At 43.6% G+C, this 26,080-nt stretch overlaps 1 protein-coding gene across 3 annotated transcripts in view; it reads right to left on the bottom strand.

Annotated features, from left to right (window-relative positions):
• RC3H1 (ring finger and CCCH-type domains 1) overlaps positions 1–14,211 on the bottom strand; it is an 82,594-nt gene extending 68,383 nt beyond the window's left edge. The window contains exon 1 of one of the 3 annotated variants that reach the window (XM_039348958.1): positions 13,949–14,211. The gene's annotated coding sequence lies outside the window, so the exon portion shown is untranslated. The remainder of the gene's footprint in view (positions 1–13,948) is intronic. The other 2 variants (XM_039348956.1, XM_039348957.1) reach the window with 2 other exon arrangements.
• Positions 14,212–26,080: the final 11,869 nt, after the last annotated feature.

Genomic DNA, 26,080 nt, shown 5'->3' with positions numbered 1-26,080 from the left:
GGCTACCAAGAATGCTACCTTATGGGTCAGATAGCGAATGTCACATGTTTTGAGTGGTTCGAAGGGCGCTCTGGTAAGAGCTTGTAGTACTCGTGGTAGTTCCCACGATGGATACCTGTGCACGGTTGGCGGTCTGATGTTTGCAGCCCCCTTGAGGAAGGATCGTATTAAGGGATGCTTGCCCAAGGATTCACCGGGGCTGGCAGAAAGTATAGTTGAGAGGGCGGCGATTTGCCTGCGCAGTGTGTTTGGCGAGAGGTCCCTCTCTAGGCCATCTAGTAAAAATTCTAGGATCTTGGGAATTGTGATCCCTTCGAGTAACAATTCCTGTTTAGAGCACCATGATTGGAAGCTTCTCCACGTGGCCTCGTAGATACGGTTCGTGGAGGGGCGCCTTGATGCCTGTATGACCCTAATTACACCCTGTGAGCAAGCCCCCTTGGCTAAAATTGACCGTTCAAGAGCCAGACGGCTAGTTGTAGCCATTGTGGCTCTGGGTGGGAGATCTCCCCCTGCTTGAGGGAGATCCTCTCCGGAGGAATCCGCCATGGATTCGTGCGGGAGAGACTCCTCAAGTCTGCGAACCAAGGTCTCCTTGGCCAATAAGGGGCCACAAGGATTACCTCGGCCCTTTCCCGCAGAATCTTGCGTACTACCGCCGGAAGGAGAGGTAAGGGTGGAAACGCGTACAGGAGCCCCCTTGGCCATGGGCTCCGTAACGCGTCCGTCTGCTCTGCTCCCTTGGATGGGAATCGGGAGAAGAAGCGAGTTAGGTGGGCATTGGAAGGAGAGGCAAAAAGGTCCACCTGGGGAAGCCCGAAGCGGTGACAGACCTCCCTGAAGATCCTCGGGTGTAGTTGCCACTCCGAGTGATCTATTGTTGATCTGCTCAACAGATCTGCTTGGATGTTTGCCTCCCCCGATATGTGGTCGGCCTTTATGGAGGCCAGATTTTGTTCCGCCCAGGCCCCCAGTAGGAGGGCCTCGGCCGAGAGCGAGCGAGAGTGTGTGCCCCCCTGACGGTTTATGTGGGCCTTGGCTGTCACGTTGTCCGTCAGGACCAGTACGTGCCTGCCTTTTATGCTGCTGTGAAAATGCCTTAACGCTAGGTGAATAGCCCGCAGCTCGAGCCAGTTTATGTTGTGTCGGAGATCCACCGCTGACCAGCGGCCCTGTGTCCACTTGGTCCCCAAGTGGCCTCCCCAGCCGAATAAGCTCGCATCTGTTGTGACTACTACTCTGTCTGGTTCCCTGAAGGGGGACCCCCTGAGGAGAGCTGGAGATAGCCACCACCTGAGGGAGTGTCGTACTCTCAGAGGTATGCCTACCCTCTTCCGGGATGCACTGATTTGTTGTCTCTGAAACGGGAGCATGAACCATTGCAGTTCTCTTGAGTGCAGCCTTGCCCAAGGAACTATTGCTATGGTCGATATCATCTTCCCTAGCAGCTGGGAGAGGCAGACCAGCGTCACTGACTGACCGCGGCTTACCTGTTTTACGGCTTTCTTTATGCTGCTGAGGCGTTCCTGTGATAGGTACACCTTGCATTCCTTTGTGTCTATGACCGCTCCCAGGTGGAGTATTCTCGTAGTTGGGGTTAGATGGCTCTTTGGAAAGTTCACCGAGAAGCCGTGGTCCTGCAGCATTTTTATCACTAACTTTAGGTCCGCCCGAGACTGCTGGGCGGACGATGACTGGATTAGAATATCGTCCAGGTAGCACTGGACTCTGACTGGTACGTTTCTTAGTTGTGCTGCCAGAACCGCCAGAATCTTGGTGAACACCCTGGGCGCTGATGACAGGCCGAATGGAAGTGCCCTGTATTGAAAATGGTGCCCCCTGTAGGCAAACCGTAGAAAGCGGCGGTGAGCCAGAGAGATAGGGATGTGCAAGTATGCCTCCGTGAGGTCGATCGATGCCAGAAAATCCCCTTTCCTTACGCTTCCAAGGATGGAGCGTAGTGTCTGAATTTTGAATTTGCGGTATTTTATGTAGAAATTTAGCCTTTTCAAATCCAAAACGGCTCTCCAACCCCCCGAGGGTTTTGGGACCACGAAGAGGATAGAATAAAACCCCTGGTCTCTCTGGTTCATAGGCACCGGCTCTACGGCCCGTATGTTTAGAAGGTGCTGAACGGCCTCGTTCATGAGCCTTCTCTTTGTTGGGTTTGTGGGACAGGGGCACGGGCGGAAGCGGTTCGGGGGCTTTGAGAGAAATTCTAGAGATAGACCATGACGTATGGTGTTCCTGACCCATACGTCCGTGGTGGTCTCTTCCCACTGGGGAGCAAACCCTGCTAGTCTGCCCCCTATGGGAAGGTCTGGGCGGGAGTCATCTGGTACGGCGGAAGGGGCGGTTGTTCCCCCGAAAGGGCCGTCTTCCCTGTGTTTGCCTATGTCTTGTGTTCTGTCTGTCCCCCTGTCTTTCCCTATCCTGTCTAGCTTGGAAGGGTTGGGAATTTTGAAAGTAGTTGACCCTGGCTTCCGTACGAAAGGATTGTTTCCTTCCCCAGGAGCCGGGTCTCTTGTCCTGCCTTTTAAGCATGTGTTTAAGGACCTTGCGCTTGTCCTTGTTCTCTGTCAGGTATGGCGTTAGTGCCTCACCAAACAGCTTTGCCCCTTGGTACGGAGCCGAAGCCAATTTCCACTTGGATTTGGTATCCGCCTGCCAGTTCTTTAGCCAGAGGATGCGCCTGCTCGTGTTGTTTGCCGCCATTGCCTTGGCTGAAAACTTGGTCGCTAAAAGTGTTGCGTCCGACGCATATTCCGTGGCCGCTACCATTTTGCTGAGTTCCTGATGAGTGTGTATATCTTCCATGGGAACCCGGCCCTGTAGCTCATGGAGCCAACAAAGCGTGGCTCTGGTGAAAAAGGACGCGGAGGTAGACGCCCTGGTAGCCCAAGCTATTGCCTGGTGCGTTCTCCTGTAGTTGGACTCATTCTTTCGGTCCTCGGCTTTAAGAGCCTCAGCAAAATCTCCTGATATGGCCGTGTCCGATATCAGGGGACCTATGGGTTCGTCCACCACCGGCACCTCCAATGTTCCCTCTAGCTCCCTTGCTACGTTAAATAGCTTCCTCTCCGCATTGCTAGGAAGCGGTAGGGAGGTTGGCGCTGCCCACTGTTTCCTTATTGTGTTTAGGAACATGGTCGGGCATGGTATGCGGTGTTGAGTGGTTACCTTTTCGGCGAACGTCGGCTCAGCCTCCGTGTCAACTGTGACAGGCTCCGCTGGTGTCCCATGCCCCAGATGGGCTGTGGCCTCAGCCTTGCGCAGAATAGTAACAAAAAGAGAAGGGTTAAACAGGCCGCTGAAGGACGGCCCTTGAGGTGAGGTGTCCTCCTCCTCCTCAGACATTTGAATCCCTTGTGACGTACCTGGCTGGTCCAGGTAAGCTTCCTCAGAGACCGACGAGTCTGAGACGGAGGAGAGGTCCTGATGGTCCTCCGTTTCCTCCCGATGCCTCGTTCTAAGTCCTAGAGACTTGGCTTTTGAAGTTTGAGCCCTGGCCTCAAATGCACGGTCCACTGCCTGTGCTATTAGGGTAGCTAGCAGATCCCCCGTCAATGCAGGAGGAGTGACCATTGCCTGCGACCCTGCAGGTGCTGTGGTTAGCATGGTCCTCGGGGTTTCCTGTAACCTCCGTGGAGAGGGGGATCGGGAGAGCGATGAGAATTCGCCTATCCCACCCTCTGTTTGGGACTGTGATGAGCTCCCTAATGACCAAATGGCCCGTGGGGATGAAGGGAGACCCAGCGGTAGATCAGGACCTATTCCCCCATTCTGCCTATTTTCAATTCTGGCCCTTTTCTGGGCTCTGTCGAACTCTTTTTCTAGGGCTTGGTGTCTTCTGATTGCCTGTTTGTCAGCCTTCTTTGATGACTTCCTTGCAGCCTTTCTAGGGGCTGCAGAGGATTCCGAATCCTCTGAAGCAGGTGCTCCAGAGGATGAAGGCGGGGCTCCAGTGGAGGGAATGATTGCTTCCTCCATTCTCCACTAACGCTGGGCCGCGATAGGGGGGACCCAGGTAGTAGGAGAGCTCCAACTTTGAGTAAGGACAGGCGCACTACTGGGGGCGTCTGGAACTCAGGAGCAGACTCTGCCAAATTGTCAGAGTTAGTCACTGTGCACGGATAAGAACAGGCACGCTAATGGGAATGCCTGGAACCCGGCTTGACTATGGTGGGTAAGGACAGGCACGCGACTGGGGATGCCTGGGACCCACCACTAAATCCAGAGGCGTACGGGCCACTAATGGGGGACCCGAAGTCTGGAAGGAGCCAAAGGCAACTAAACACAGTTAGTTATGAAAGGTTCTTATTTACTTTAGGTAGAAGACACCAAGTCCTGGAACCAGTAGCTATGTGTCTGATTTGAATGTCTCTGAATGAATAATAGATGCTTTAGTACCCCAGTACTGCTTGCCTATTAATTCACTCCAGCGGCTGAACCTAGCTTTCTTAAGGAACTTTAACTCCCCTGTTTGGACAAAAAATATGGCCGCCGCTGCCAGGAAACTACTGCGCATGTGTTAACAAGGCTGCCTATGCCACGTGCGGTTGTAACAAAGAGCTGCGCGTGCTTCCAGCTGTGCAGACAATGGCGCCTCGTTTAAAAAATCCTGAGCAGCCTGGAGTGAAAAGACTGCTCCTTCGCACGCCAGCTGTTTCCCTTAATCAATCTCCCTCCCAGCATGCGTCCCCTTTGTCCTCCGCTTCCCTCGCTAACTGCTTGCCTTTCTGTCTTTTTTTTTTTTTTTGTTTTAAACGCGAGGGGTTGCCCGAGCCTCCCCGTTTGTTTAAGGCGGCTGCCGGCTGCTGGAAGGTGGCTGGGGTTGGTTAGGGAGGGGAGTTAGGGATTTCCCCCTTTTAAGTGGGGGTGGTTTCCCCTGTAGGAATCTGACTTCCTGAGTTTTACAATTTAGCAAGGAAATTTTTGAGTGGTCAATTAAATTGAATTAAATTATCTCTAATTAACTTTTAAACTAAGCAATTTCAGCTACTAGAAAAAATCCCCCCTAATGGAAAGGAACTATACCTGCCCAGGAGCCAAAAGTTGTAGATGTCTCTGCATGGCCAGATCAGTCAAGACTAAAGGATCATGGTCCAAGACAGGGCGTGGCAACTTTGGCTGACTGATCTGATTGGCCAGGAATACAGTCTCAACCCACTGCGTGGATTATCCATCTCCAGTGCTGGAGAATGGCTGAAGCTGAGCTCTTTGAGCGCCCAGAAATGACAAGTTCTCTCAGCAGGGGGCAATAGTTTGCTATTTTCCCTGCAAGTGGAAGACTGCAAATGGAAATCACATGATCACAGGACACTTTGCAGCTAATTATAAGTGCAAACAGGTTGCCAACTGCTTCAAATGTAATCATGTGATAGGGATATGCGTGACATTTAAGATGGCTGGAAGTGACTGGCCCTTTCCAAGGCGATCTTAACTTTGAATCATCATTACATAACCAGCTGTAATTCAAGGATTACCAGTAAGGAACTTCTACTTCATTCAGTTCTTCAATTCATACTCGTTTGATCAGAACCAGCATAAAGAAAAGAAGAAATGTAAACTGAAAATAATAAAATATAGTGATTGGAGCAGAGTGTGAGGTATTAGAAATGTGGATTAGACATTGATGATTTAGAGCAGACATGTCAAACTCATGATGTCACGTGATGTTGCGTAACGTATCAGGCCAGTTTTGCCATTGCCGGCAATGGGGTGGGCGTGGCTTCCGGATGACATGTCTGGCCCATAGGCCGGCAGTTTGACACCCCTGATTTAGAACAAAGGAAACTAGATATAAGTTGTGCTAGACTGAAGACAGCTCGAAGATTAATCTTTTCTGACAATCTTTTCAGAAAAACTGAGCTTTACATGGGGACAGAGATAATCAGGCCAATAATCCCTTTAAGAAACTATATTCTTTTAATTCAGATCTTGTGCTACTGCAGCCTTTTCTTGAAGATTTTTAGCCTCTCACTAAAGAGAAACAGGAGAATATGATTTTAAGACACATGGCAGTAGATGGATTGCACTGGCAAATACTTGAAGTGCGCTGTTTTCTAGTCTAAACTGTAGCTGTCTAAAATGCCACTCTGAGATCTAAAATAAAGAGTGGGTAAAAATGCATATGATTTGTGAGCTACAGTAATGAAAGTCAAAGAGCACAGTGAAATAATGGGACTAAAATTTTAACCTGAAGAAGACCAAACCAATGACAACAGGTACAGCAACCAGCTTTAGCACTGATAATGAAAATATTGAAGCAGTAAATAGCTTCGGCTGTTTAGGATCAATTATCAGGAGGAAAGAATCCTGCAGCAAAGAAATACACCATAGACTATGACTCTGGGTAGAGTAGCCATGAAATCTTTGGAAGGAGTATTCAGATGTCAGAAAGTATATATATCAACGAAGATCAGAAAATGGTTCTCTAGTGATACTTTATGGAAGCAAAAATTGGACTCTGAAGACAGGCTAGAAAGAGTATTGATACCTTTGATCTTTGGGTCAGAAAATACTTCATGAATACCGTAAGTAACAAACGCAAAGAAATCACTCAAGGCACAAATAAGTAGGTTCAAATTATCATACTTCAGGCACATTACGAAAAGACCTAATGCTCCGAAGGATTTTACAATGCTCAGAAAGGTGGAAGGAAACAGAGGAAGGACAACCAGCAGCAAGATATATGGACTCAATTACAGTGGCTAGAGGTACATTACTGAAATATTTGAAGGATCAGATTCAAAACAGATCATCTTGGGAAAAAAATCTACGTGGTTGTTAAAGAGTTGACACCGCCTTCACAGCATGCAATTTACTTTTTTTTTAAACATATTTACCATACCAACTGTAATTTCCATGTACCTTTTAACATACCAACATACCAACTCTTATTTCCTTGTAGCTCTTTCATAGTTCTCTGAAATGTTACCTATTCTATGAACATTTGTAAATTTTGACATTTCAACATCTATTTTCTCATTTTTAGTAAACAATAAATAAAAGTAAACAAATTATCTACATACTGGCACTACTTTTTGCCATTTGTGTAAAACTTTGGAACTGTTCACTGTATTTTTCATGTTAAACCGAACAAGGAATATGTAGGTAGGACCAATGCTCTTTGTTGCATCATAGAAGTTTAGTTTGCTGAAAGTTATAGAGTTTTTCAGCCAAAAAAAGTATAATCTACAAAAAACTTTATAATCTCTGATTAATACACTTCTAATGTTAAAAGCATTCCTTATAAATTTATTCATACAATAAATATATTAAACAACTAAAGGGAAATCAAATGTTCTTCTCAACACTGAACTCTGTGCTCTATAATAAATCACTAAATTTGTTACATATGATTTATATTCATCATATACCATTCTTACCATCTTTCGCAACTACCTTCACCTCCATGTTTACTTATTCAAGTCCTATTCACATTATCATACAATTTTTCTACATCAATAAATGAACAATAAACTTTCATTCTCACAGATTTCTCAAATATTTGCTAAAGATGACTTAATCTGTGCACCTCATGAACTGCATACAACTGTACAGCACTTCACAAATTTTGTTCACTGAAAAGATTAAGAATCAGAACCCTGCCCAATGCCTTCCCAAAGAGACTTAATAAATGATCTCCTTATATAAGTATCACATAGCTTTTTTCAATATTCCCAGAGCATTTATGATTTTTTATTACTTTTCTTCTTGGACACTAGATTTTAGTATTTGTTTCAAGTTCATTTTTAATGCATCAGCATAATTCCCGTAATTGCATGTCCCAATAATGCAAATAACTTTATTGGAAGCTTTTGGTTAGGCCTTTTCACTTCCAAAACAATACAGGTAGTCCTCAACTTACAATCATGAACCCAAAATTTCTGTTACTAAGCAAAACATTTGTTAAGTGAATTTTGCCCCATTTTACGACCTTTCTTGTCATAGTTGTTAAGTGAATCACTAAAGTTGTTTAGTAACATGGTTGTTAAGTGAATCTGGCTTCCCCCATTGATTTTGCTTGTCAGAAGGTTGCAAAAAAGGATCACATGACCCTGAGAGAATGCAACTCCCATGAGTCAGCTGCCAAGCTTCTGAATTTTGATCATGTGACCATGGGGACGCTGCAACAGTCATAAGTGTGAAAAATGGTCATAAGTCACTTTTTTCAGTGGTATTATAACTTTGAACAGTCATGTGGTAAGTCAAGGATTACCTGTATTCCTATTCCATTTCTATTAAAATCACTCAGCATTTTTTCTTCCCCTTTTAATTCTTATTTTATTTATTTATTTATTTATTTATTTATTTATGAGACTTATATACCGCTTTAAGTGCAAGCACTCTCTAAGCGGTGTACACCAGTAAGCAATGTATATATATATATTTACATTATTGCTCTTTGATTACATTCTCTGCAACTTTTTAAATATATATAGCTTTTTCATCATTTCTTGCAGCATTTTCTTATATATACTTTTCTCCACCTACAACCTCTTTATCACAAGAAGCATCTTCATTTTTATTTTCTACAATAGCATTTTGTAATTTAATTATTTTTAGTCAGTTCCAAGCAGTTTCCATGTTTTCTTTCTTATATTCACATCTCATTATGTCTGACGTAAGATTCACAATCTTTCATATAGGAGTATTATTTTCTTGTTTTTACAATCTTATTTCTATCACATTTTTCTGTTTTTTCCCCATGGGTATTTTTCATTGTAACTATTTTTTTCTTGACTTTTATTTGTTAACTCATTCTTTTCTTGCCCCGCATTTCAAGTAATGATCTTCCATGGGCCAAGGCAATCACCAGAGCAGCCAATAGATACAGACCTCTATTTCCCATCATTATTATTATTTTTTAAAATATTTTATTAGGCTTTATGGAGGTAGGAGAGAGGGAGGGTCAATATAGGTAGTGGGATTCGGGGTAGGGTTCAAGGAAAGGATTGGGGTGGGGGTAGGTACAACAATGGGATTGCCCCCACAGACATTTCAAGCTTTAGCAAGCAAACTATCGTCTGGATACAAGTTTTCAACAGGGCTAATATAATAATCAGTAACTGTAGTCAACAAGGATAACAAGAATTATAAAGCATATCAATTACCGTAATCAAAAGAAAAAAAATCAATCATCTTAATAAATTTCATTATCTCATTTTGTTAACAATTGATAAAAGTTTTGCCATGTTTTATAATAGACTGACCTCTCTTTCCCATCATTATTATACCCCATTTTTTGAAATAATGATTTTTAATATATAATACTCATTTTTAGTGGACAATCATAGCCATAGCCATATGCATGCAGCATGTAGTTTTCCCTGATAAAGATAAGAAAAGTAACGTCAGTTTGGCACATGTTGGCCAATTTGTAAAAAGAGCAATCAAACCCCAGTTTTATCAGAATCAGGCTAATGCTATTCTACTTTAAGCTAGGAAACCTAACCCTAGAGACAATCTTGCAAACAAAGTAATAGTTGACCATATCTATCAATTAGGAGATACATGCAGTGTACTGACAAATGCTCCCAGATAAACCAGAATATTGGCTAGTGACTTAGAAGGTCTGGCAAATTGGGGAGGAATGAATCAGAGGCCTGTATTAAATCATGGAAGGTTATATTCAAACAAGTTAAAGCCACTTACAGAGAAAGAGCTGTAGACTCAATAATGCTTTAGAACAAACCAGAATAATCTAAGCAATTTGGTTTACGCATGGATGTAACCATCATTACAACAGATCTTCACAGGAAATGCACCAGCAATTTTTTTTAGAAAAATGTAACATTGCTAATTATTAGGTATTTTGATTCTTGTGATCATGTTAAGTTGCATTACAGTTACACTGACATTGTGCATAAAACTTAAGAATCATAAAGGTTAAATACCTTTTTAGCAAACTTGAAGTTAAGCCATATTCTCTATCAGGTAGATTAACATTTTATGTAAATTGAGAAGCAAAGTTATGCAATTAGAGCACTGACCATCTAGTTGTAAAATATAAGTAGCTGTGAGACACAAACAGTAATAATAATAATAAAAAACATGAGGGTCAGTGACTATTTTTTCCTAATGTCAAACTTAATAGAAAGATAATCAACAGAGCCGTGACACTTTTATATGGTATCCACTGACCCTCACAATTAAGTAAAGAGACATTGCTTAAAAATTTGTATCATGGCCAAAGAAATCTTATGCTCAGTTCTCAAATATTTCCTGCCCCTATGGCAGTGGTGGCAAACCTATGGCACGGGTGCCAGAGGCGGCACTCAGAGCCCTCTCTGTGGGCACGCGTGCCATTGCCCCAGTCCTAGGCCTTCAGCTGGTTTTTATAAAACCTTTTTGCTTTAGGCCTCCGCCGGCGTGTACAAAAAAAAAAAAAAAAATTCAACCAATCAGTCAATTTCAACTTCTCATGGAAAAAAAAAGGTCTTGCATAGTTAGAATTGATTGATTGAACTTTTTAGTCCCACCCAGTCTGGCATTACCACCGCAGCCACACCCAGCCAATGGGCCACACCCACCTGGCACCTGACAATACGTAAGTGGGTTTTGGGTTGCAGTTTGGGCACTCGATCTCTAAAAGGTTCCCCATCACTACCCTATGGCACTAACTGTAATACAAGCATATATCTACTTATATCTGGAGCAGATTCCCTCAGCCAAATCATATAACTATTTGATTTTAAGTTAGAAAGATGAGTAAAAGTAAGGTCATTTAAATAAACAATTGATAGGAAAAGGATTGATGAAGACAAATTTTCCTCACTGTAAATTGCCTGTTCAGCCATCTTGTGTTTCATTCTTAGTGGTAAAATGGATATTTTTTTCTTTATAGAATGTTTTACTAGGAAATTCAGAAGCTTACAGGAAGTTCAAAAGATCAGTGTATGAACCTAAGAAATTGGTAAGTGGAAGAAAGCTAGTCATTATGATAATTATAAACTCAGTGATATCACATTTTATTGGATAGGAAGTTGAGAGAGGGAGACTGAAAAGACAATGAGAAGTAAAGTTAACTCAAGAAGACCGAAAGCTTGATTTTGCTAACTCTAACAGTACACTTAAATCAGTAAATACTGTATATAACTACAGATAACATAGAAATTCTTAAAATTACCACATCTATAAAGTCTTAAAATGGAGTGAAAAAATCAAGTTTATGCAGAATCAGAGTCAAAAGATTCAGGAAATACCTAGTTTCAACTGAATATTTCTTAAATAAAATGTGTGTCAAAGTGGTTATCTTGCTGATAACCTCTCTTTAACTCATTTTAAAATGATTTTGTGCCTTCAGGTTACTGTAGATTCCTGGCAACTTCCTGCCCTGGTTCTACCGTTTTCTTGAGATGATTTCAGAAGTGGTATGCTATTGCCTTCTTCCTAGGGCTGAGAGAGATAATTGGCCCAAGGTCACCCAGCTGGCTTTGTGGCTAAGGTGGGACTAGAACTCCTGATGTTTAACATGTGTTTTGTGTGTGTGTGTGTGTGTGTGTAAAACTATTCCAACCACTTTTTGATTTATTGATTTCTATAAAACTTATTTTCCCTAAACTAAAATCTCCTGCATATTATAACTACCTGTCAAGTTAGTAGTTCACTTGTACTATACAATGGAAGACTAATATTATGTACAGATCCATATAAGATGATATACTGTCATACATTAGATTTGTGGAGTTTTCTTTATAACTGGAAGCTAAAATGTTGAAAAGTGCTTTGAGCAGTATTTTGGATCAGAACCCAAGAACATGCTTGAGAACATGCATGTCAACACCTCCTTCCCTTTTTGAGACCATTCTTTGTAGTACCTGGTTTAGTACCTGATGTAAACATTACTGGCTATAGGAGATGCTTCTTTCCATCAAGGTTAGTCTGCCTTTCAAATTAAAATTCTAGTATATTTGTTTGTAAAATGTATATACAATTAGAGTTAGCATACCTCCAACCAAAGATGTTAGAAAGGATCTTATAGCATTCTAATGTTTAGATTATGTAAATAATAATTAGAAAGCTGGAGTTTGTGAGTTCATGTCCCTCTTATCCAATGAAACACAGCTGGATGACTTGAGGCCATTCACTCTCTCTCAACCCAATCCACCTCAAAGGGTTGTTGTGGGGAAAATTGGAGGAAGAAGCTATGTTGAATATGTTTGCTGCCTTGAATTATTTGTAAAAATAATAAAGGCAGAATACAAATAAATATTCAGGAATTATACCAGATGTAGTCCTGAAACTTTTGTACATTTAAAGGTCCCACAGAAAACACTTTAAGATGATCCATAATTAAATTAAATTGTTAATGTAATCAGAAATGAGACTTCTTTTTTATTCTATTATATCATTAATAGCTGTTTGCGCCTTATTAGCCTATTTCTATGAGTTCAATGATATACTGATAGATAACATTTTATTTGACAGCCAAATTCATAAAATAAGAGTCACTTCATATGAGGTGACCATATAAATTTTGACAAAAAATATGTCACATTTTAAAAATGGAGAAAAATTAAGAGCAAACCAAATTTGTATAAACCTGTTTTATAGTAAAAATATATTTTTAAACTTAATTATAGTTTTCACAAGGAAGGAAAATTGGTATAGCTCTCTTAAGCTTTAAGACTTTGATTTTTTTTAAATCAAGCATACAATATATTGATTTTTAACAAATATGTTCATTTAAACCCATTCTCAGAAGATAGTGAAAAAAGAGAAAACAGATTTAATTTTGTACATTATGTACAGTATTTTAAGTGAACTATTCTCAAGATGTCATTTCCTGCTACTTTCCCATTAAAAAGAACATTGTTTTTGCTGTAAAAGCAGTAGGCTATTTAAATCATTTCTAATTCCTCATTTCCAGTCAAATATATATTTGCTCTATTTTCTTAACCACAGCACATATTTAGTAAATAGAAAGAAGCAGCACTTCCCCAGAGATTTAAAATTCCATTTCACTTTTATTCATCATTTATTTTTCTGGTTACAAACTCAAACTACCAGAGTGTCTTCAAAATATTTGGGGAAGAAAACAGAATTTAGTAAACTGCAAATTGATTAACAAAACTAAGTTTCAGATCTTAGGAGAAGCAGAAAATGGATCAAAATTAATCTTTATTTGAACTTTAAAATATACAGTGGTGAATTCACATTCTTCCTTGTAGTACTAATAAACAAAATTGGAAAATAGGATTGATGGAGGAACGAATCAACCCACAGCAATGAATTATATATAGTACACAAAATGACAAGTTGTACAGGTATAAATCCCGACCCTTCACACTGAAATAGTTCTGACTCTTGTAACAGGGGCTACTCCTAGTTCCAAGTACGGAACTTGACACATGCAGTGGATCCTATGTTCAAGTTTTAGTTAGGCTTCAACCTAGCACGTATATCCTAGGAATAAATCCTACTAATCGTAGGTAATGTTGCATTTCTGAAGAGCGAGGCAAGGAATTGATTTATGGCAGCAGCAGTTCTCGCTTAGGTTCATGAGGTGAACGCCCAAGCAAACCTGGTCAGGATTATCAACTTAATAATATAAAAAATATAGTGCTGTCCTAAAGAACCTGTTTCGATCATCCTCCGGCCCAGAATACAAAGAAACGTGCAAAAACATTCCCCTCCCAAGGCTTCCAGCACCGGAGTTTCCCCTGCTCGGCTTCGAAGGCACCGGAGCGGCGAATGACAGAAATTGAGAACGGCGGAAGCCTGAGGCCTACAGACCCAGATAAAGGAAAGAAAAAATGGAGGAGGGAAGATGCAGAATGGAGAAATATAGCTCGTCTCTCAGGCGTATTAGAAAGCCGAGTTTCCTTCACAGAAAAACAGGCATCGCCGTTTCTCTCTTTCTTTCCTCCTTCCTTCCTCGAGAAAAAAGGAGGAGGCCGCAGCCTCCGCCCTATTGTCTCCCGACCCGAGGAGGGCTCACCTCACGACGGCGGCAGCAGCTCCTCTCAGCTGCGGACTACGGCCATGGCCGTCGCGCCTACCTCCTCCTTCACCAGCATCAAGAGCCGGCCGACCGCGGCCTCCTGCCCCAGCCTTTGGCCCTCTGCTGCTGCTGCTGCCGCCACAGCTGCTCCTGCAGCAGAGGCCATCTTGGGTGCCTCTTTGCTTGCTTCAGCAGCAAAGCCTTCCTCGCCTAAACAGGCGTCACTGCTAATGCATTGCTAGCTGGGTCAGTCGGCCTCCCCTTCCTGCTCCTGGAGGGGTGGAGCAGTCCCAGACTCATCCTCCCGGCTCGCTCTTGGCGCTTCCTTCCTTCCTTCCCAAAAGGGGAAGCGGGAGGAAATTAGATCTGGAAAGGCACAGTTCCTTATGCCCTAACTGAGGTAGGCGGCTGAACAGAAAAAACGTCTGCCATTTTCCGCATTTTGAAACGACGTGGAATCGGCAATGTTTTAAGAGCATCGTCCCCTGCCATACCTATTAGAGCGTAAACCCTGTTGAATATAAGGTGCTTCTCCTCCCGGAGAAGAAGGGGACTTCTTGAATAAACCCGCTCAGAATTCGGTCATTTTATTGTTGAGCTGTTTGCTGTATTCTCGGTGCAGCATTCAAGAGCCAGAAACTGCATTAAATGCTTAACTTTCTATCTCTGCATAACCACAGGATACAGCAAATGTGATCGGCGTAACCATTATGCCTTCGGATGTTTTCAACTTACTGTCACCAGGCAGGCTTAGAAAAAATAATTTCTGAACAACAGAAACTAACTCCATCATAATCAGATGATGCCTCTGGTTTGCAAAAATCCTGGCGACCGCTATGGTTAGCATTAAAATGTTTCCTAAGTCTTGGTTGCTATCTAGCATTTTGCAATCCAGTTATTTTAGCCTTATTGCTGATGGTTTTATGTAATACAGTTAATGCAAAATGCTAAGACATACACCATCAGGTGTTATACAAAGTATACAACAGGAATAATAGTAAGTCAAAGATATTAAGGCAGTAAGAAACAAAAAGAAAGCAAAACCGACTTTATACCACTGTTGTTCAATATACGTTTTTAGTACTTTTCAATTCTTTTTCCCCATTTCACCAAATCCATCCAACCATAACTTTTTCACTCTTCCACTTTCTCTTGACCTATTGTTTCTTCATTCATATATTTGTTTATTTTAAATTTGGTTCTTTAGATTATAATGACCAAACCACTTTAGCTTGTTTCTTTCATTCTGGCCTTTTTCAGTCCATACTTATTCAGCATCTTTTCAATCTTGATCATATTTCCTCTAGTTTTACCATGTACATTCCATAGCCCATTCCCATTAACACATTGTTGAAGGAAAAGTCTTCATCAGGGTCCAGTCCAAGCTAGGAATAAACAACATGGCAACTGCTTTAGAAAGAAGATTATAGTTTATTGAAGAGGAGCGCCAGACAGACAGATGGCTCTGGAAGAAAAATGAGCACATGTAGTAAGAAGTGGGTTTTTATACCTTCTTGGGCAGGTATGTCAAATTCGCAACATCACGTGATGTCGTATCACGACTTTTCCCCATTGCCAAAATGGGGTGGGCGTGGTTTTGGCGTGATGCATCCGGCCCACTGGCTGGCAGTTTGACATGCCTGCTCTTGGGCTTTTGTTTGGAGTTGTTTCCTGTTCCTATTTGAGGCTTTGTATTTTCTGTGTCATGTACTTTGAGTCTGAGTCTGAGTTGTGCCCCTTTGGCATCTGTGGGTTAATCCTATTATGTTCAGTCTTAGAGTTTGGGTGGGGTATGTAGATTTTAGGTGTCTTTGTCTTCCTAAATTTCTAGCTGGAGGGCTCCAACCTTCCTTAATGGATTATTACATTTGCATTTCTACAGAGCTGGTTTATGCTTGGGGGAGGGAGACTTGGGGTTATTAAGAAAAACTGGGCATGCTTTTCTGCCTCTTTAAGATCCCCTGAGAAAATATAATAGTCTGCCCTTTTAATATTTCCTTCTCTGGGGCGGGGGGGGGGGGGCTGACTTCCCACAACATCCAACTGTTTCTTCCACATACTGAAGTGGTTTGAAAGGATGGTTTAATACACGTTTCTACCATTTCCATGTTTCTCCTTACATTTTGCCATTTTAAATTTCAACTCCATGTATTCTATAATTCAAGCCTATTCACTTTGTCATAGACTTTTCCTAAGTTAACTCTATACTAAGCAGCTTACATATACAGGTAGTCCTCAACTTACAAACATTCATTTAGTGACCATTCATAGTTACAACAGCACTGAAAAAAGTGACACATTACTGTTTTTTACATTTATGACCATTGCAGCATCCCCATGGTCACGTGATCAAAATTCAAGTGCTTGGCAACTTGCAAGCTAATCCAAGGTTATACTGCATTACAGATATGCATGTATATATAAATTGCAAGTCCATGTTCAGACATTCCCAATAGGTTGTAGTAGTCTAAAAATAAAAATAAAATCTTCTTAGAGTTAAGCTTTACTCCGACTTGCAGGATCTTGCTTATGCAAAAAGAAATAGTGTGATGAATGTACGCATTACCAGCAAACCTGCTGCACTTTGTAATAGATTCAGTTTCCTAGCAAAAATCATAGTAATTTGGACAATAGACTGTGACAATACTGTATGAGTCATTGTGGCTAAGCAAAACTTTTCCATATTATTATTATTTTAACTTTAAAGTGATATTAGGAAAACAGCTAGTGATAAAGATTATAGGATAGAAGAAATTCTTATCTGGGTTGACAATGAAGATGCTTATAGGGAAGAAGTGAAGGCTCTGGTGGGCTGGTGCAATTAAAATAATCTGATTCTAAATGTTGATAAAACAAAGGAGATCATTGTAGATTTTAGAAAGAGCTGGCATAGTCATATTCCACTCAGTATGAAGGATGCAGCTGTAGAGGTGGTCAGCAGTATTAAGTATCTGGTGGTGCAGATAACTAACAATCTGAATTGGTCTCTCCACACGTCATCCTTAGTGAAGCGTGCAAATCAGTGTCTGCATTTCCTGCGTCGGATGAGGAGAGCACATCTCTCTCCTTCTATCCTGGCCACTTTTTACAGAGGCACGATTGAAAACATTTTAACAAACTGCATCACTGTCTGGTTTGGTGGCAGCAGTGCTTCAGATAGAAAGTCCATACAGAGAATGGTAAGGACAGCCGAGAAGATCATAGGAAGCTCGCTTCCTGGTATTCAGGATGCTGCTTATAAACTCTATGTGCTTAGAGCTCAAAGCATTGTTAAAGACCCCACACACCCACTTTATGCTCTGTTTCTGTTGCTGCCCTTTGGGAGGATGTTTTGAAGTATTTCTAGCAGGACTACCCAATTCTGTAATAGCTTTGTTCCCTATGATATCTGTCTGGTAAACTCGCAAGATTTGTTTTTCTTGCCATGCACATGTATACATAACCTGAACTAGACTGTTGTTTCTCTGTGTCATATATGTGTGTATATGCATAATTCTGTATTTATTTATTTGTCATATTTATGTAGTGTATATCGGAGATGGTGACCCTTTGAGAGCTGTATGCAACAAAATTTAAGTTTAATGTATGCTGATTAGTGTACATTCAAAGTGACAATAAAGTTATTCTTTTAGATATATCTTTAATTTTTAGTTTAGGTTTTGTTGATACTTAGGTTTTATTTAGATTTTGTTGATATTCAGTTTTGAATATATAGTTTTAACACCTCAGTTTGCACAAATTTACCTCCAATGTGGGTATCGTAGATTTCCAAAACAGGTGTTGCACTGGGCCCCCAGATTCATTTATTCAATTTGTGGAGCCTTATAATTCCTTAAAACAGTTTCACTAAAATTAAATATTTTTTCAATAAAATATCTGAAATTCATAAGATTTTATGCTTAGTTTAAAATATTGCAAAATTATGAAAGAGAAAAATCTTGTGAGATTTGACAATCTCTTGAGATTTCCCATTAAAAAAAATCTATGTAACTAGTACCATGACGCATCAACAATACCATTGCAAAATCACAGTGGTCCCTAAATCATATGAAACTACTGCATTATAGCAAAACAATACAAAAGAAACCCTAAACTACAAGATGTTGGACAATGGGTCTGCAATGGGCAGAGGGTAATAGCTGCACCTGCTAATAAGTAGAGAAAACAAGTGAGGCAGTTTCAGTACTGAAAGAAAACAAAATTTATCAGCAAAAACCATTTGTTTGTGAAGAGCCTGTTTAGGGTATAAAACAGATCTAAGCTGAAGAGTTCTGTCCAAGGTTACAAGACAGAACTCAGAAGAATGTCACAAAAACTTGCTACATGAAAATCTTCTTTGAGCACTGAGTTTCTTTTCTATGGTATATTCAGAATTCAGAAGTATAAGCTTCCATCTTCCTTTGCAAAGTAATCTAGTTTTCTTTTTGGCATTCAGCAATGTAGTAGTAGTAGTAGTAGTAGTAGTAGTAGTAGTAGTAGTAGTAGCAGTAGTAGTAGTAGTAGTAACAACAACGTTGGATGGGATTTTGGAGGTCATCTAATCCAACCCCTTGCTCAGGCAGGAAAGCCTATACCATTTCAGACAAATGGCTGTCCAGTCTCTTCTTAAAAACATCCAGTGTTGGAGCATTCACCACTTCTGGAGGCAGGTTGTTCCACTGGTTAATTGTTCTAATTGTCAGGAAGTTTCTACTTAGTTCTAGGTTACTTCTCTCCTTGATTAGTTTCCATTTGTTGCTTCTTGTCCTTCCTTCAGGCGCCTTGGAAAATAGCTTGATTTCCTCTTCTTTGTGGCAGCCCCTGAAATATTGGAATACTGCTATCATGTCCCCCGTCCTTCTCTTCATTAAACTAGACATACCCAATTCCAGCAGCCTTTCCTTATATGCTTTAGCCTGCAGTCCCCTAATCATCTTTGTTGCTCTTCTCTGTATTCTTTCTAGAGTCTCAACATCATTTTTACATCGTGGTGACCAAAACTGGATGCAGTATTCCAAGTGTGGCCTTACCAAGGCATTGTAAAGTGGTATTAATACTTCACGTGATCTTGATTCTATCCCTCTGGCCTTTTTGGCAGCTGCAGCACACTGCTGGCTCATATTTAAGTGATTGTCCACTAGGACTCCAAGGTCCCTCTCAGAGTGCACTGAGCCCTTTCAGCTGTACTGGTGAAGACTGGGGTAACTTAGTTTACTAATTGCCTTAATGGAGCTGCATGGCCCTTTGTAAATAGGATTGTTATACCTGAACCGCAAAAGAGGAAAGAAAAAAAGATGACCACTAGATGGCAGCACACAAATACAAAAAATCTTCGTTGTTTATCTTGCTCTAGACCAGGGCTTTTCAACCTTTTCACCGATTGTACCACTTTTAGAATATGGCAACATTTGAGTACCTAACGAGGTGTCAAAAACTTGATGACCAAAAAAAAAAAAAAAATAGAAAAAAGTGATAAAGTACAGGTAGTCCTTGACTTACAACAGTTTGCTTAGTGACTGTTCAAAGTTACAACGGCACTGAAAAAAAGTGATTTATGACCATTTTTTACACTTATGACTGTTGCAGCATCCCCAGGGTCATGTGATTTACATTTCGATGCTTGGCAACTGATTCATATTTATGATGGTCACATTGTTCCAGGGTCATGTGATCGCCTTTTGCAACCTTCTGACAAGCAACGTTAATGGGGGAAACCAGATTCACTTAACAACCATGTTACTAATTTAATCTCCCTCTTTCTTTCTCTCTCCCTCTCTCTCTCTCTCCCCCTCTATTTCTCTCCCTCTTTCTTTCTCTCTCCTCACTTTCTTTCTCTCTCCCTCTCCCTTTCTCTTTCCCTCTTTCTCTCTCCATCTCTATTTCTCTTTCCTCCCTTTCTCTTTCCCTCTCTCCCTCCCTCTCCCTCTTTCTCTCTCCCTCTATTTCTTTCCCTCTTTCTTTCTCTCTCTCTCCCCCTTTCTGTCTCCCTTTCTCCCTCTGCTCTTTCTCTCTCCCTCTTTCTCTTTCTCTCTCTCCCTCTCTCTATTTCTCTTTCTCTCCCTCTATTTCTCTCTCCCTCACTTCCTCTCAAAAATCCTTAAAATCCTTAAAAGTTATACTTGGGTGGAAGACTTTTTCTTTTACAGATGGGGCGGAAAGGAAAAAAAGTGTGAATAGGCGTCCAGTAGCTAGCTTGAAGTTTGAACGACTTCTTTTTCTTGCCACCGGCTTCTAGGAGGAGCAAAAGACATCCAGCACTGCAACCAGGCACCCTGGACTGACCATTCCAGAGCTTCCTGCACTGGCTGACTTAGTTGTCTGCAACCTCCTGTTGTCGCTTGAGGGGGGGAAGGGACATGGGCGGGAGAGATTCCTTCTTTCTCATCCGAGGAGGGAAGTTATGTCAGACCGTCAACTCTGTGTTGAGCCTCGTGGGCCTGACATTCGCGGGCAGGCGAGAACCTGCCCACCGAGCCGCCACCTCCCCATTGCCCTCCATGCCGGCCGGCTCCATCGCCAGACCTCCCAGCTGACAAGTGCAAGTTCAGGGGGTCGCCAGTTGACGGGCGCAGAAGATCGGTGCCACAGCGGCCTCCCAGCCACCCACTTCTTCGGCTGGAGCAATTGCCAAGGCTTGCATGGTTGCCGGTGGCAGGGAGTGCATCAGCGGCCATTGGGGACGCCAGCGGTTCTATGCCATGGAGGCTTGAAACATGGAGGCGCGGGACGCGGAGTAGCGCGATGCCGTGGGAGGCATCAGGACGGGGGAGGAGTTACCTGCATCCTGTCGGCCGAACTCTGGAAGCCTGCCTGAATTAAGAATTTTAGGGGGGACTTGAAAGCGAGACAGACTTAGGGCTGTATTAAGATGATAGATGGCTGCGTAAGGAGCAAATTCAGGGTGGAGCAGAAAACACGGGGGAAGGCATTAGGAAATAAGCACCAAAGTACATGGTGCCTTGCAAGGGATTCCCGAGTGTTCCACAATTGTTTTTCCTCTCTGCACGAGAAAAACTTTTGTGGTGTAAATCTGAAACCAGGTGAGGTTCCTGTGAGGTGGTGCAGGAGGTCCTTGGGAGAGATGAGGACAAGCTTGGTGTTTCCTCTCTCCCAATCCCCTTCTTCTTCTTCACCCCCTTCCCTGGCCTGCCTGAGGTCTTAGCTCATGGTTCCATGGCTTTTCTTTGCCTAGCCTAGCCAAGCTTTCTTCTGCCCACCCCGTTCCTGGGAGCACCGAGGAGGTACAGCAGAAACACATGAAGGTGAGACATAAAAAATAAAATAAACATGGACTTCCAGCCAGTAGAGGCTTAGCAGCCCAGCTGCCAAGGAACAGGAGAGCACAAAGCCGAGGAGAAGAAGGTGGCGGTTTCCTCCCAAAGAGGGCTCCTTTTCTCCACCCCTTCCCCTGGGTTCGTGGGGAAGTTTCTCGTCTCCGACGCTGAAAGGTGCTCCTTCGAGCCAGCCGCGAGCTTTCTTGCTCCCTTTGCTTCTCCCCCCACTTTCATGAGGATTGTAGCACCCTTGGGAAGCTGTTCATGCTTTGAACCTTGGGAGAGGAGGAGGAGTCCCTTCCTCCTTCCCTCCCTCTCTCCCTGTCAAGCCCCTGCGGGCTCAACATGAACTGGCTGAGGTAGGGGTCGAGGACGACATGCGGGGTGGCAAAGGAGACCGGCGGCTGGCGCCGTTTTATCTGGCAGCATGGGTATCGGCTCCATGGATGTCCCAACCAACAGCTGAGCAGCTCCGACTTCTGACCGCCAAACAGCTGAGTCCTCCGGGAAGCAACATGGGGACCCTGAGGGGTATCGCAAGCTCGTGGGGGGGGGGAAGGAAAAGAAGATGGAAGAGAGCGAGGCCGCAACAGAGAGAGAGAGAGAGAAGGGGGAAAAGAAGGAAGGGCGGTTGTGATGTTCGCGCTCAGGGTCGCGACGCGAGCGATCTCAAACCCCTCCTGCCGAGGGAGTGGACGGCTCTGTCTCCTAGCAGACTAGCGATTGTTGTGAAGTAAGAAGAGAGAGGGGAAGGGCGATACAGATCCTGCTGCGTGCACGAGAAGAAGTCAATCCGGTTGCTGCACAATGAGTACCTGGGGAGGGCGGGGTTTTGCTCTGCGCCTGCGCTCTTCACGCGCCTCCTGCAGGGCACATTCGGTAGAGTTCGTGCAGGCTGCCGCCAAGCAGCATGTTTTCCACAAACAAGTGAGGTGGGAAGGAGCGGAGCGGGGGGAGGAAGGCGACACCACGGGGGGGAGGAAGGCGACGCGACGTACCACCAGCCAGGTAGTCGTGTACCACCAGTGGTATGCGTACCACCGGTTGAAAAGCCCTGCTCTAAACAAGGAAGGTGTTTTGTTTCACCCCAAAAGGAAAAAAAAGGTATCCTGGAGTTCTGTCAATACCTTTGAATTAGCTAATTTGGCCAAAACAAACCTGGAATAATCCCAGAAAGATTTTGCAATGCATGTAGAGCAAGGCTGATGGTGTATTGCTTACCTGGGTTAGAAATACTTGCAATTTTAGCCTTGCAAACTGCAAGTAACATAGAATAATAGAGTTGGAAGGGAGATCGCCTGAGATTGTCTAGTCCAGGGGCAGGCAACCTTGGCTCTGTCTCGTGGACTTCAACTCCCAGAATTCTTGAGCCAGCATGGCTGGCTCAGGAATTCTGGGAGTTGAAGTCCACGAGTCATAAAAGAGCCAAGGTTACCTACCCGTTCAACCTCCTGTTTGAGCAGACCCTTTATCATTTCAGACAAATGGTTGTCCAGTCTCTTTTTGAAAGCCTTCAGTGATGGAGCACTCACAATTTCTGAAGGCAAACTATTCCATTGGTTAATTGCTCTCACCATTAGGAAATTTCTCCTTAGTTCTAGATTGCATCTCTCCTTGGTTAGTTTCCAACCATTGTTTCTCGTCTTGCCTTTTGGTGCTTTGGAAAATAGCTTGATCCCCTCTTCTTTGTGGCAGCGCCTCAAATATTGAAACACTGCTATCGTGTCTCCCCAGTCGTTCTTTCCATTAGATTAGACCACAGGGCGGCAACCTGCGGCTCTGGAGCCGCATGCGGCTCTTTCAGCCTTCTGCTGCAGCTCCCAGTCGTCTCGTCCTCTGTCATTGGCAGTCCCAAAAAAAGAAAAAAAAGTGGAAGTTCAATCAATCAATTCCAACTTCTCACAAAAAAAAAAGATCTTGCGAAGTTGGAATTGATTGATTGAACCTGTTTGTGGGACTGCCCACAAACTTCTTTCATTCTTGGGACTGCACGTGATGGCGGCGGAGGAAGAGACGAGGACTACTGGAAGAAAGGTGCATAGGTCAAATGAGGCATGCGGGGGGAGGGTTCTGCCAAGCATCTTATGGAGCTGGCTGGTGAAACGGGCTGGGTGGCGGGAGCTGCCAATGCCACTGCCATGTTCCCCCATCCCCAGTCATCCAGCCACCATCACCGATATTCTCATCTGGCCTCACGCTCTTCTTCTTGTCTTCCGCACTCCCCCACTGGAGCACAGCTAAGAGCCGGAATGGCTTTCTGCAGCCGACGGTGCTAAGTGGCTTTGAGGCTGGAGAGGAAGGTGTAAAGCACCCTCGGCTGAAGCTCTTCCAGCTGCGGAGCTTCAGGCGGTTCCTGAGGAAACGCTCTTCTCCTCCTCACTCAAATTGGCTGCTAGCGGCTTAGGTGGCTTTGCTCCGTCCAAGTTGAAGAAAGTGGAGGCCAACAGAAAGCAGCTTTGAGTGAGGAGAAGAGAGTTTCCTCAGGAACCGCCCAAAGCTCCACAGCTGGAAGATCTTCAGCCGAGGCTGCTTTACACCTTCCTCTCCAACCTCGAAGCCGCTTAGCACCGTTGGCTGCAGAAAGCCATTCTGGCTCTCAGCTGGTTTCGGCATGGGTCACTTCAGCTGGCAGGAAAAAATATCTTGGGGTGCTGGGAAAGAGTCCAATTGTTACGCCTACTGGCAGATCGCGAGGCCTCCCAGGGCTCGGGGCTCAATGGGCCGACGGTTGTCTCAGGCAAGGTGGCTCTGGCATTCGCACAAGGCGCACAACCCAGCGGCAGAAAGCCTCCCAGAGCGCTTTGCACGATCTGCTGGACATAGAACATCCAGATGGAGGGGGTTCCCATGACTCCCCCGTGGGAGAGCCCGGCTGCCCAGGGATCCTTGCCCCCTCATCGGAGTGGCCAGAGTCGAAGGGTGCGAGTCTGAGTGAGCTGTCCTCTGCGCCACTCAAGAGTTCCCTCCCTCTTTCTCCTCACTCTTGCTGTCGCTGCTGTCCTGGAAAGCACCCTCTGAAGGGCTGGAAGAGGCAGGCTGTGGGGAGCAATCTGTCACCCTGGCTAGGTTGAGCCTGGGCGAGAGGCAAAAGCCAAGAAGGGCCCGCCAGCCAAGAAGGGCGCGCCAGGTCAGTGGGAGTTGGCCAGGGCAGTGGGCCTCCTGGATGTGCAGCCAGGCCCAGGGCAAGCGGTGCTGGCGGGCAGTGGGGGAAGGAGAGAGGGAGGGAGAGGGATGGAGAGAGAGAGCATGTGAACTGAGGCAGAGGCTGGTGGGAGGGGAAGGGAAGGAGGGGGAAAGAAAGAGAAACGGAGATAGACACAGAGAGAGAGAGAGCATGTGAACTGAGGCAGAGGCTGGTGGGAGGGGGAGGGAAGGAGGGAGGGAGGGAGAGAGAGAAACGGAGAGAGAGAGAGAGAGAGAGAGAGACATATATAAAGGTAAAAAGGATATATGCAGTGTTATCTTCATTTTAGAGGTCAAAAGGATTTTGCGGCTCCCAGTGTTTTCTTTTCTGTGGGAAATGGGTTCAAGTGGCTCTTTGAGTGTTTAAGGTTGCCGACCCCTGGACTAGACATACCCAATTCCTATAACGGTTCTTCGTACATTTTAGCCTGCAGCCCCTAATCATTTTTATTGCTCCTCTTTGCATTGTTTCCAGAGTCTCAATATTTTTTTTTTGTATTGTAGTGACCAGAACTGGATGCAGTATTCCAAGTGTGGTCTTTTAAGGCTTTGTAAAGCAGCACTAGAACTTTATGTGATCTTGATTCTATCCTTCTATTAATGCAGCTTAGGATTGCATTGGCTTTTTTGGCTGCTGCTGCACTGTTGGCTCAAACAAGAATTCTATTTATAGTCAGGAACCTCCAAAATTACAAACTGATTCTGACACCATATAATTCTGAATGTCCCAAAATATTCAGGTGAAGAACAATAACATATCTACATACATGTTTTCAATCATTAGGTGATTTTTTTTTCCCAAGTAGAAAACCTTATTTTCAGGTGACTTCTATTTCTGATCTTTTTTCTTTTTTTACAATGTAAGGTATTGGCTACTCCTGTTCACAGATTAGGCTCCCATTTAATTTCAGCGAGCTGCCAGCTTTTATGAATTTCAGTAAGTCAACAATAAACTTCATCTGACACAAAATGCAGCCATGAGGACAATTTTGGTTGCCCAAAGCCTTTTTGGGTGCATATAAGCCCTTTGCTGCACAAGCTGCATTGGGTGCCAGTCTATTTCTGGATCCAATTCAAGGTGTTGGTTATGATATTTAAAGCCCTACATAGCATGGGGCTAGAACTGTCTTTACCTCATCACATCAGCCCATCCCAGCTGGCAGATAGGGAAGGCAAGTTGCAGACCCTGTCAGTTAAAGGAGTGGTTCTTAAACCAGGGGGCGATTTCATTTTTCAGGGGGGCGATGGAACGAAAAGGGGCGACACGGGGGTGAAGGAACAAAAAGGGGGCGATATGGAGACTTTTTCGTACAGTGAATCGCTGTATATCTGTTGTACAAAAACATCCGATCAGTCGCTCTTAGTGGATTGAATTGTGTTTTCAAATGTTCCTCCAGCTAGCTTCAGTATAGAACGCCGTACATATGTGAATACGCATCGCTTATCTTCATGTGCAGCAGCCTTTACCTATACAGTAGTGCGCCATTGGCCAGAATGGGCAGTGATGGAGGGGGGGGCGCTTCTTTTGAAACATCGCATACTGAGTGGCTGTCCTCTGTGACGTCAGCTGTAATGTTGATGTTACAGTTTGAGTTTTCAGCTTTGTTTTCGAATTTTTGTTGTGCTCTGTAAAACATTTTGTGTGTCTCTTTGTATTGTACTTTTTTAAGGTGCACTCCAGTTTGATATTATA

This window comes from Crotalus tigris, unplaced genomic scaffold, assembly GCF_016545835.1.
Source record: "Crotalus tigris isolate CLP2741 ecotype Arizona unplaced genomic scaffold, ASM1654583v1 scf7180000018217.1405312, whole genome shotgun sequence".
NCBI lineage: Eukaryota > Metazoa > Chordata > Lepidosauria > Squamata > Viperidae > Crotalus > Crotalus tigris.
Note: the sequence above shows the minus strand (reverse complement) of the source record. Positions and strands in the feature narration are given on the sequence as shown.